Source organism: Corvus brachyrhynchos, unplaced genomic scaffold, assembly GCF_000691975.1.
Source record: "Corvus brachyrhynchos isolate BGI_N302 unplaced genomic scaffold, ASM69197v1 scaffold14, whole genome shotgun sequence".
NCBI lineage: Eukaryota > Metazoa > Chordata > Aves > Passeriformes > Corvidae > Corvus > Corvus brachyrhynchos.
In genome coordinates, this window is record NW_008239110.1 from 14,364,511 (window position 1) to 14,374,653 (window position 10,143).

Here is a 10,143-nt window from a genome sequence, read left to right on the forward strand (position 1 = left end):
ACACGCTGATAGTGACCAAGAAGCATTACTTAAGGGCTGCTTACAATTCTTCTCTTGAAAAAGTGGTGTCACAGATATGTAATGTCTGGCATTGCCGCAATACAACTGCATTCTGTCACATGAGATCTGCAGATTCCAGCCCTCACATTGCTGTAGATGAACCCCAGTGCTACATACTAGGTGGGGAGTTAGAGAGTCTTAATGCAGCACCTGGGAGTATGGGGCATTCTCTCCCTGAGGATTTTGCAGTCTTTGCACATCCATGATGGGTTTGCAGGTCTGAGTCACACCAGTGAGTCATGCTGCCAGCTAGCAGTGAAGTATCAGAGTCAGTACAGCACTTAGCTTCCAGGCCATCTATGCCTGTCCCCACTGCTTGATCCCTGTGTTTGGCTGAGAGCAGAGGATATTTCTAGCCACCAGCTTGGTAGCCCCTGTTACCTGTTCTTTTTGGTCAGTAGAGAAGTGCCCTAGATAGAACCAGCATCTTACAGGGACCTTTGAAAACCTGAAGAGGAAAATGTTTAATATTTATGAGGCCAGCCTGAAATAGCTTCTGAAATGAAATAAAATTTAAAGAGGAGACATTTTCTCTAAAAAAGACAGAAAAAATCAGGGAACTATTTACTGGCTTTGGGACTCAGTACAAAGAAATGAAATGGCAGCACAGCTTAAAACTGCTTCATGTGCTGGCTGAGTCTGGGCTCTGTTGTTGGATTTGCTCAGCTGGCAAAGCTGACATGACAGTTCCACATTCATCAGAATTAGGGCCTAATTCTTAAGGCAGATCACATCTCTTGGGCGTTGTCTTTCCAAAGACTGTAAGCTGGTGTAAAAAAATCTGCTACCATGACCCTTGAACTGGAAGTGCATCATTCTTTCATCCCATCATTTGCAATTTTGGTACTTAATTGAAAACAGTGATGCCAGCCCTGAAGTTTCTTGTCAGTGAGAGGCTGTCTCAATGTCAACCTCTGATATGTAAAGGGATTTCAGAAACCAAATGAGAAACAGCCCTGGGCAACCTGCTCAGTGTCCCTTCTCAGCCACAGGTTGGAGTAGCCCATCTCCAGAGGTGCCTTCCTACCTCAGCCATTCTGTGACTCAGGCAAATGTGGCTTCTTGCTGAGCTGCAGCAGCCATCCTTGTTGGCCAGTAAACAGAACTTTTCACACAAGGCAAGCATGTGCCTTACAAACTCAGTGCCTATATACTTCTTTGTTACATAAGATTAAGCACAAAAAATTGAAAAACATACTGTTGCAGAATCACAGCTTGTAGAATACTTAAATCAGCATGCAGCTCAGTATCTATCTTGAATGCATAAATGGCAATGGGAAACAATGCAAGATGTAAGACAGTAAGGTGCCTGGAATAGAGAGTACCTCAAATGCTGCCTGTGAGATTTGGCAGACCTTATCACAGTGAATTGCTAGATCTCGAGCTCCTGTGTAGGATGAATTCTCCTAGACATCCTGAGGAGGTGACTGGCGCTGTTCTACTTCTTTCTTATGAAGGATATCACAAGTTCGTCAACAGCTAAAAAAGGAAGGCAAGTACTAGAAAGGAGACGTGTGCATGGTAGAGGAAGAGCCCTAGAGAGTGAAGGAGTTTTAGATCAGGTGGAGACACAGGCAAGAATATTTCATACCGAGAGAGATCCTGGTCAGTTTTTACAAGATCAAACCACGAGTTAGCTCCCCCACTTCTTACCCAGATGCAGGTGGACACAGCCTCCATTTGAGTCTGTGTGACAATTAAGTTCACTCTTTCCAATCCATGGGGAATACAAGCCCAGGCACAGGACATTGCATTTAGGAAGCTTGCTGTGTAGAGTAAATGTCCCATGTTGTGAGTGAATCCATCTCTAGGGTCTCTGACCAGAAGCTCTGTATACATGTTTTCATAGGGAAGATGAAGCTCATGGAAACCACAGGATCTGAATCAGGATAAGTATGCTAGGAATTAATATGGTTAAGCCAGAGGGGAGACACCTCAGCAGATACTGTAAAAGTCCCCTAATTTTTAAGTTTGGATTTTCTCCCACACCTGTATCATGGTGTGTTCTGCACATCCTTATGTACTGTCCTAGGTTAAACAAGGCTGTGAGCTGTGTTGCTTGTTTTCTTGCAGAGGTAGATGGCTTGATGGGAATCACCTTCCACACATAACAGAGCCTGCGTGGTCAACAGCTCCCGTACTCATACAGATACACACGGGTCTCAAGCATCTGTAATTTCAGACAGAGAGGAGCCCCTCCTTTGGCTCAGAAACACCCAGCCCGGGGTGTTCAGTTATCTCACTGGAGTGGCACTGTTTTTTTAATCCTCTTTTGGAAGGAATTTTGAATACTGGCACTTTTATCACAAGTAGTATTTCTACTTTTTTCCCCTCTGTTCACTCAGCTGTTTTATTTCACCCTGGTTGAGATTTTGGGAAGGAAAACACAGTCTTTTCACAGGGGTTACAGCTTTGCATTTTCTGCTTGCCTGTGAAGATGAAATGTTTGACTCCAGAAGTGTGTTTTAGCAGCTTAATAAAACAAAGAGGTAGCACTCTTGACCACCTTGAACAGTATAGGAATCTGCTGGCGGAGTTGTGTGCCCTTCACCCAGCCCCAGGGACAGTGAGCAGAGCCAGTGGCTCTACCCCTGTTGGTCTGTGTGTGCCTGCACATAAACCAAACACTAATTCTTGGAAATTTTTCAAATATGCCCTGTGGTTCATTGTGTGAAGTGAGGTCTTTATTGCTGCTTTAGCTCATTAACATCGCCTTTGTGTCACCCAGTCCAGAGATCATCAGTGCATTGTCTATTGGAGCTGCCTCAAACATATTTTTGTAATAATAATCAGGCTAAGGATATCCTCTAGATCAGTTATCCATTGCTCCTGGGCTCTCTAAAGTACATCATCTGTTAGTATAAGGGCCTCTGCTTCTGCCTCTAGCAGTTTTCATAATGGAAGTATCCATTAATTCACTAATGCAGATCAAGTTATTCAAATGCTTCAGATGCTGTTATACACATATTATTGCCATATAAAAAAAAAAATTTAAAAGATACAAATCATCAGCATATCCTAACCATGTCTTGTCTTTCATGCACATTTGAAACTGGTGAAGTATGTTTGATCCTCAGACTTCCCGTAACATCATTGTCAGATCCATAAATCTTGGCAGATGCCTGGAAGGACTTTTCTTCAGTGTCACTGCTTTCTTTACATTCATTTTCAAGATTAACTTTGTTTTTTCACACTCCTGAGGTCCTGACAGGACAGAAGAACTTGGTTTTGGACAAGCCATCCTGACCTTTTCCTTTAACAGATTCATCATATTAATGCTCTCTATTTTTCTTTAGAATTTCTGCAGCTTTTTTTTTGCAGGCACCAGTTCATGTTGCTACAGGAATTTCTCTTCTGGGCTTGTATTTCACTTTACAGTCATGCCTTTGTAGGTTTATGATCATGTGCAAAGTCTAGATGGTGCAGAAGCTTAAGATTTGTCAAAAAATATCCCCTAAGGTTTGTAATCTATTTCAGCTATACCGCACAGTATGTACTGACATCCAGTGACAGTGGTAAATTCTTCTCTATTTGAGTATAATTTTCCTGTGATAGTTCTACACACTCAATCCTTATGCCCCCAAAGTGTCTCCGGTAAAATACTGCTTCGTCCACTATTTACGGCTTATCTACCTTTTCAGTGTTGTGACCTGAATTTCTAGGAACATACCCTGGAACACATCTAGTGAGTTTGTTGTTGCCATTTATTATGGTTTAAAAATGATACAGCCCTTGTACTCTCAAAGTTCTCACCAAAATTTCCCAATAAGATGTGCTTTTTATTTTGGGCTTCCTAATAAGGATCTGTATAAATCTATTAATAAGTAAACCATCATGTTTATTATGGATTCTGATTTTTCCACAAAGAAGTCAGAGATTTGAGAATGCTTTATTGTCTTCACTTTGTTTGAAGAGGTTCAGAGGTATTTCTTTCTAAGATCTGGCCAAAGTAACTCACACAACACCTACTTTTATTTTGCTGTGATTCAGTTTTAGATGGCACTCCATCTTATGAGTTGTGCAATTAGGTTTTTGTTGAGTGTCTCTATACACTAGATTGTCAACAGCAAGGACTTCTATTCCACCTAATATTTCACTGTACCCTTTCTGGACTTGTGCTATATAAGAGAAGGTATATTCTGGGAGAATTGTCTTCTAGACAGACAAAAGAGCGTACTTCAATTCCTTCCTCTTCAGATTGTCCAATCTGACATGGCGTCCCAAAGCAGACTTTAATTGCTGAAGCGTGCCTGTAAGTAATGTCCTTTAGGCTGGTTAGACTGTAGCTGGGCTGTAGGGAGGAACAAAAGAGAAGTGAGACATTTGCCCCAAGGATGAGGTCCTGTGTGATCACATAATCTAGCAGAAACAGGGAGAAAACTGGGTGCTGCACAGTAGCTCAGGCTCAGCAGAGACCCTTAGTTCTGATACTTGATATTGGTAGCTACAGAAGGCCCATACTCACCTATCTCACACTAGTGTTGGTAATCCCAACTGCTGAGGCTTCCCTTTTTTCACTTATGCTCAGCGATGTGCCACTGCTGTCCCCTGTCACACTGCATTTAGATGAATCTGTATCCTTGGAGTCTGGGAGACATCAGGCCCTTAAACACATCAAGAAAAGCTTTGTCAGTCTTTTCTGCTGGAAGGCAAGTTCTAAGGCACTATAAAATTGTTATCATCCTTCCTGAAGCTAAGACAAATACTCTTAGAAATGGCTCTGTTGTCACACAGGCATCAAGGCTTGTCCAAATGCTTACATCTAAACCTGCATTTCCCCACTAGGCCTTCATGACATTATCAGCCTTGCTGGCAAAAACTATACGGATGCTGGGGCTTAGATTCAACATTCTGCCTGTTCTGGCAGGGCAGTTCAGGTAACATAATCATGAGGCCTACATACATTTTCTCATACTGCATTGCAGCAAAAATGAAAGTGGCTGCACTGTTGCTAAATCTTCCATCCTTCCCACAAGGACCTGAACTGCATTTTTCTCTCTGCCTATTCTGTGCAGAACCCTTTGCCCTTACACATTTCATTAATATCCTTATCCAACAACACTGGCACAGATTTCCTCCTCTATTGACTTTTCCACCTTCCAGAAAAAGATGAGTTCAGGCTAGCAGGTATCTTGAAATCATAGAAAAATGGTCACTGCCCTCCCACTTAACGCGGTGCAGTGGTCAGTGGAGAGGTTGCTGCTTCTTCCTAAAAGCATCCCTGGCAAGGGATCGCTCCAGCAGTGCCACCTACCACGCTAGCAGGCTGACTTTCACACCCATGCTGATGGAGGCAGGAAAGCACACACTCACACTCAAGCTGGATAGATCATGCGTTACCGGAGGCAAAGAGTCAGGAGGGGTTCTTCGTTATAGACTTCCGGAGGGTTTATTGTAAATCCAAAATGAAGGGGTCCATGAACAAAGAACAGAGAACAATGCAGGGTCCAGGGTTATATAGAGGAGCAGAGAGCGCACATCAGAGACCAATGATCTGAGGGTACAGGGGCTAAGAGAAGGCAGGATAATATAACAACAACCAGTGGGGAGGAGGCAGGGGCAGAGTGGGGAACCAGGAACCAATGAGGCAAAGGGGAAGGGAAAATTTACTGGATTACAACCTTTTAAGGGATAAAAGGGGCGTATGGCCAACAGGCCAACCAGACAGACCAAATCTGCATAGAACCACCAAAGCCTGATGCCTTGAAAGAGGCTTTCTTTCTCACCCTGAGTCAGGGGGTGATCTTAAACTTTGGAGCTGGCCCACCAACAGGCCTCTACTGCTCCAGAGCTCTTTAGCCCCTCAGCCTCCACCACCGCTGCCTCAGCCGCCGCAACACCCACTGAGTAGCTTTCTCTCCCTTCAAGCAAGTCCAAGATAACAGAAGTGCATTAAACCCACTGGGCACGTGCTGTCCGACCAACCTGCACGTGCACTGCGAATCTGGGCAACCAGTGCAGGCACAGCCACAGCACAACACATACGCAATGTGTCAGACACTTGCTGTTGATCTATGCATTGACATGCCTTTTACCTGGGCATGAAAAAAATGTGAGGCTTCTAGCCAAGAGCAAATTTATCTGGTCTTAGAACATGAACTGTTTGGCAAGAAGTCCTGCTTGGGGCATTTTCCTTTGAATAATGTGGTCTAGCAGACACTGCATGCTTCCTGTGACTGTGCTCTGCCACATGCTTTCCTTCAACTGCTTTTTGTACCTTGGTGTTGCCTCCATACTTTCCTTTTTTTTTTTCCTTTTTTTTTTTTTCATTTATTTCTGGCTATATGGCTTTCCATCACATATATATCATAAATGATTCTTCTGACCCAGGAAGCAATTTTTGGCTCCTTTCCTGTCTTTGTTCACCCTTATTGTGTCCTCCGCTGTCTGAAATTGCTCATTTTTCTCTTAGAGAGGTTTCATCTGACTACTGCTGCTGCTGTCATTTTGTTCCTTCTATACATATTTCTCGATTTAATTTCATCTGATGTCCAAGAACCATTTATTTTGCATATCTTTGTCTCTGTCTCTAAAATTGTTCCGTGAAGTCCCTTTGCATCACTTTCAGATTGTTTCCTATTTCCTATAGAAAATATCACCTTGCCTGTGCCTGAGAAACAATTTGTCTCTTTTCCCATGGTTCAATTCCGCTCGTCTTGATGAACTCTAATTAGACTTTTCTCCCAGTAGCAACTTTCTACTTTCTTCCATACTAACCTCCAAGCTTTGCATGGACAGCTGCAAACTTAGCATCAAGTAATTTATTTTCTTCTACCAAATCCTGAAATACTTTTGTCCTAATCCTGAAGGTCTAGTCATGCATTACTAATTAGTTTCTTCTTCCTTTTTTACGGAAAAGAATTCTCCTTGACTGTACTGCCTATCATTTGTGCCAAGTTTAGCGTCTGCGCTCTTTCAAAACATTCCTATAAGGAAGCAGTATGGTTTGAATTGGCGAATTATGAAAAAATCAGAACAACCTGCTTGTGTGCCCATGACATTTACAAAAGAACACAATTTAGTGAAATGAAGATTTAGTTTAAGCAGCATTAGGCAAAGTCAGTTGTCTTTGAACAGGACTCTTGCTTCCTTAAAAATTTCAGTTCTTAAAATCAGTGTAAGAGCAGCTCAAACTTAATCTCAGAACCAGTTGTCCTCAGTAAACTTATCACAGCTACACTGACAATCTATCACTAGTTCAAACAGTGATTAAGGAGCAGCTTTTTTTCCAGAGAGATGGATGAGACAAATTCCAAATTCTCTCAAAGCAACTTATTTAGGAAACATGAAAGTGTGAGCTGAGCAACTTGACTCTGGAGTATGCTGCTTGCTGTTAAGATGATTTAATGGCAGGAAAACAGCTCAGATTTCCCGTAGCTGTAGCCATACAGTCTGTACAGATGATTTCCAGGTTGTCAACTTTAATGAAGTTGAAAACATGCTGACAATTCAGAAATGTTTTCTTTTCAGCTGTGCAAATGCTGTAGCAACAGATTACAGCAGGATTGTAAGTACTTAATGAGAGCATTACAAAAAGAAAATAATAATTGGGATGAGAGATGAAAAGAGAAAAAAACATGGAAATAAATTAATTTAATGAAAAAGTAATTTTCATTACTCTGAGATTTATAAGTACAGTAGCAGAAAAACTAGCCCATGAAGTATTCCCATTAGTGTTTTATGTACCAGCTTTAAAGCTGTCTTTCTGCATTTTTTTCATTAGGAAAAAAAAAGAAGCAAACAAATGAAGTTCTGCTGATTGTAACTGTTGAACAGAATGACATACCAAACATTTCACTGAATGCTTTTTGGTTAAGGGTTGTCATTATTCTGAGTTCCACGGTAGCCCATAGTAGGCTAATTTTGTCAGAGAGATGTATGCTTTGGAGATGTACAAGTCTGTCTTGAGGTCAGAAATTATCATCATCCAAGCACAAACCACAGCTCTGATTTGCAGTAGAAATTTTAAAGCAAAATTTAGTTAAATCTATTTCTGGTTTCATGGAGGTATTTTCATCTCAGAAGGCTGAAAAAGGAAGTTCTGTGCAGGATACAAAGAACAGCATCTAGACAAAAAGATTTTGGAAATAGCAGCAGAAATTGAGTGAATATGTGTCTGTTTGTGCATGTGTATGCATGTTGTAGGAGAAAGAGGTAATTCATAAAGGATTGTAGATGACCCATCTATCAAGAGTACAATTCATCTCTCATTCCAGTGCTGTCCAATACCCACTCAAGTGTACACATATTTTGAAAGGTTGGCAAAATGAAAAAACTTATCCTGAGCATGGAACAGGACATAGATCCAATGTCTCTCTTCTAGCTCCTGGGTTACTAAGTAAAGTAGATTTTGTCTATAGGAAAGCTTAGGATACCTCACCCAGTTTCTCCACCCCTGCTTTCCTGGTCCCTTGGTGATGCCACTGACCAGGAAGCAGGGACAGATACCTTCTCTCGGACCTTCCTAGACCACTTCTACCATTGCTGACCTGATTTGAGGATAGAAAGCGTTCTTGGAAATAGCTAAGTAGTTCTACAAAGAATATGTGGCATTATTTTCCATGTGCAGAAGACATCTTTTATTCCGATAGGTGAAATAAATGGCCAATGAAAAATTACTTTTGCCTTTTTTGTCTAAACTACTCAAAAGAGCTGCCACCCTGTGCATAAGCAGTTTCTATAAGGACACAAAAAACCTCAGAGCAGCTGTCCAGCCACATATGCATCACATTAGCAGGTTTAATCAGGTTCTACATCAACTGTATAATGGCCAGTAGAGCAGAATCCTCTGTTCATTTCTAGGCAGTTACAGTGCCATGAATAATGGTTGTATAGATTTCAAAGTGTCCCAGATGCCTATCAACGTCATCAAAATGGAATTCAAACCATAACCATTTAAAAAAAATAGGGAAGATGTTGTAACAGAAAATGTTTTCTAAGATAAAAAGAATGGTCAGTTTGGAACATAAGTGCAAGGAGAATACAATACAGAAGGCTCTTGATTAATGGTGTTTATATAAATGTTAACAGAGCTTGCTATGCTGCATTTCCCATTTTCTGTTTTAGGAGTGCTAATCATAAAATACATGTACAGCAGAAAGCTAAATATTCTCCTTCCATCCAACCAAGCTAGTAGGCAAGTGACCATGCAAGGAGAGTTTAAAATTCTGGCATGCTGCCATTTCCTATGAATCATACACAGCCTTACTATCTGATGCCCAGTAAACAATTATTCTAGAAACAACATCAGCAGTAAATACATTTAATGCCCAGAAGACCTACTACAATTACTTTGCTTAGTGTCAAGGAGTTTGATTTGCAAAGGAAACAGTTGATACTTATCTGTAAATCTATTTAGCGGGAGAAGGCAGGCCACCATTTCAAGACTTGTTCAACAGTTTGATATCAGATTTATTTAACCACTTGGGATATTGTGGCAGGGAGAAGAGGGCTTTCTTGGGCTTTTCTGAATCATTCATCTGTACAGCAAGGACAGGTGAATGTGGGACATGTTGGCTCAGTGCCACCACACCACCAGCCTCTGAGGAGCAGCTCCCATAATCTCTGCACTGGTGGCAGCAGCCCATGGCCTGGAGCTCAGCTCCGGTGAGGAACAGCTACAGCCTGCACTATGCCCAGTGTCACCTCACAACCATCCTTAATCACCAGTCTCCCCTCTGCTCTTGGCTAAAGGGAATATACTTTGGGCAAGACTACAGAGGCAAGTTCAGACTTAGTCTGCTGGGTTTACAGTGCAATGCTACATTTGCTTTGGCCTGTGTATCTGCAAGTTGCAAAATAATTGTTCAAAAATAATTGTTCTTTTAGGACTAATCTAAGAGCCTGCTTACAAATGCATCATGTTCAGACATTCTGAAATTAGTATCTCCTAATATTCTGTCCTTTAACACATTTTCAAGCAATGGCTCCTCCACTATTTTATACAAGATTATTCTACAGCTCATAGAGCCTTTGGAGAACTCAATTTTTAAAGGGCTTAGGCATATATCAGTAGGAAAGAGCTGCCATGTTTTGTTGCAGCTCAGGTTAAGTAACACCAGTCAGGTGTCTGACCAAACAGAT

At 41.5% G+C, this 10,143-nt stretch overlaps 1 long non-coding RNA gene across 1 annotated transcript; it reads right to left on the bottom strand.

The window, feature by feature from the left end:
• Positions 1-2,231: 2,231 nt before the first annotated feature.
• On the bottom strand, positions 2,232-5,893 carry LOC108447986. Its single transcript, XR_001863730.1, has 3 exons — positions 5,401-5,893; positions 4,526-4,664; positions 2,232-4,351 (listed from the first exon to the last, which is right to left on the bottom strand). It is a non-coding gene; the product is annotated as an uncharacterized LOC108447986 (long non-coding RNA).
• Positions 5,894-10,143: the final 4,250 nt, after the last annotated feature.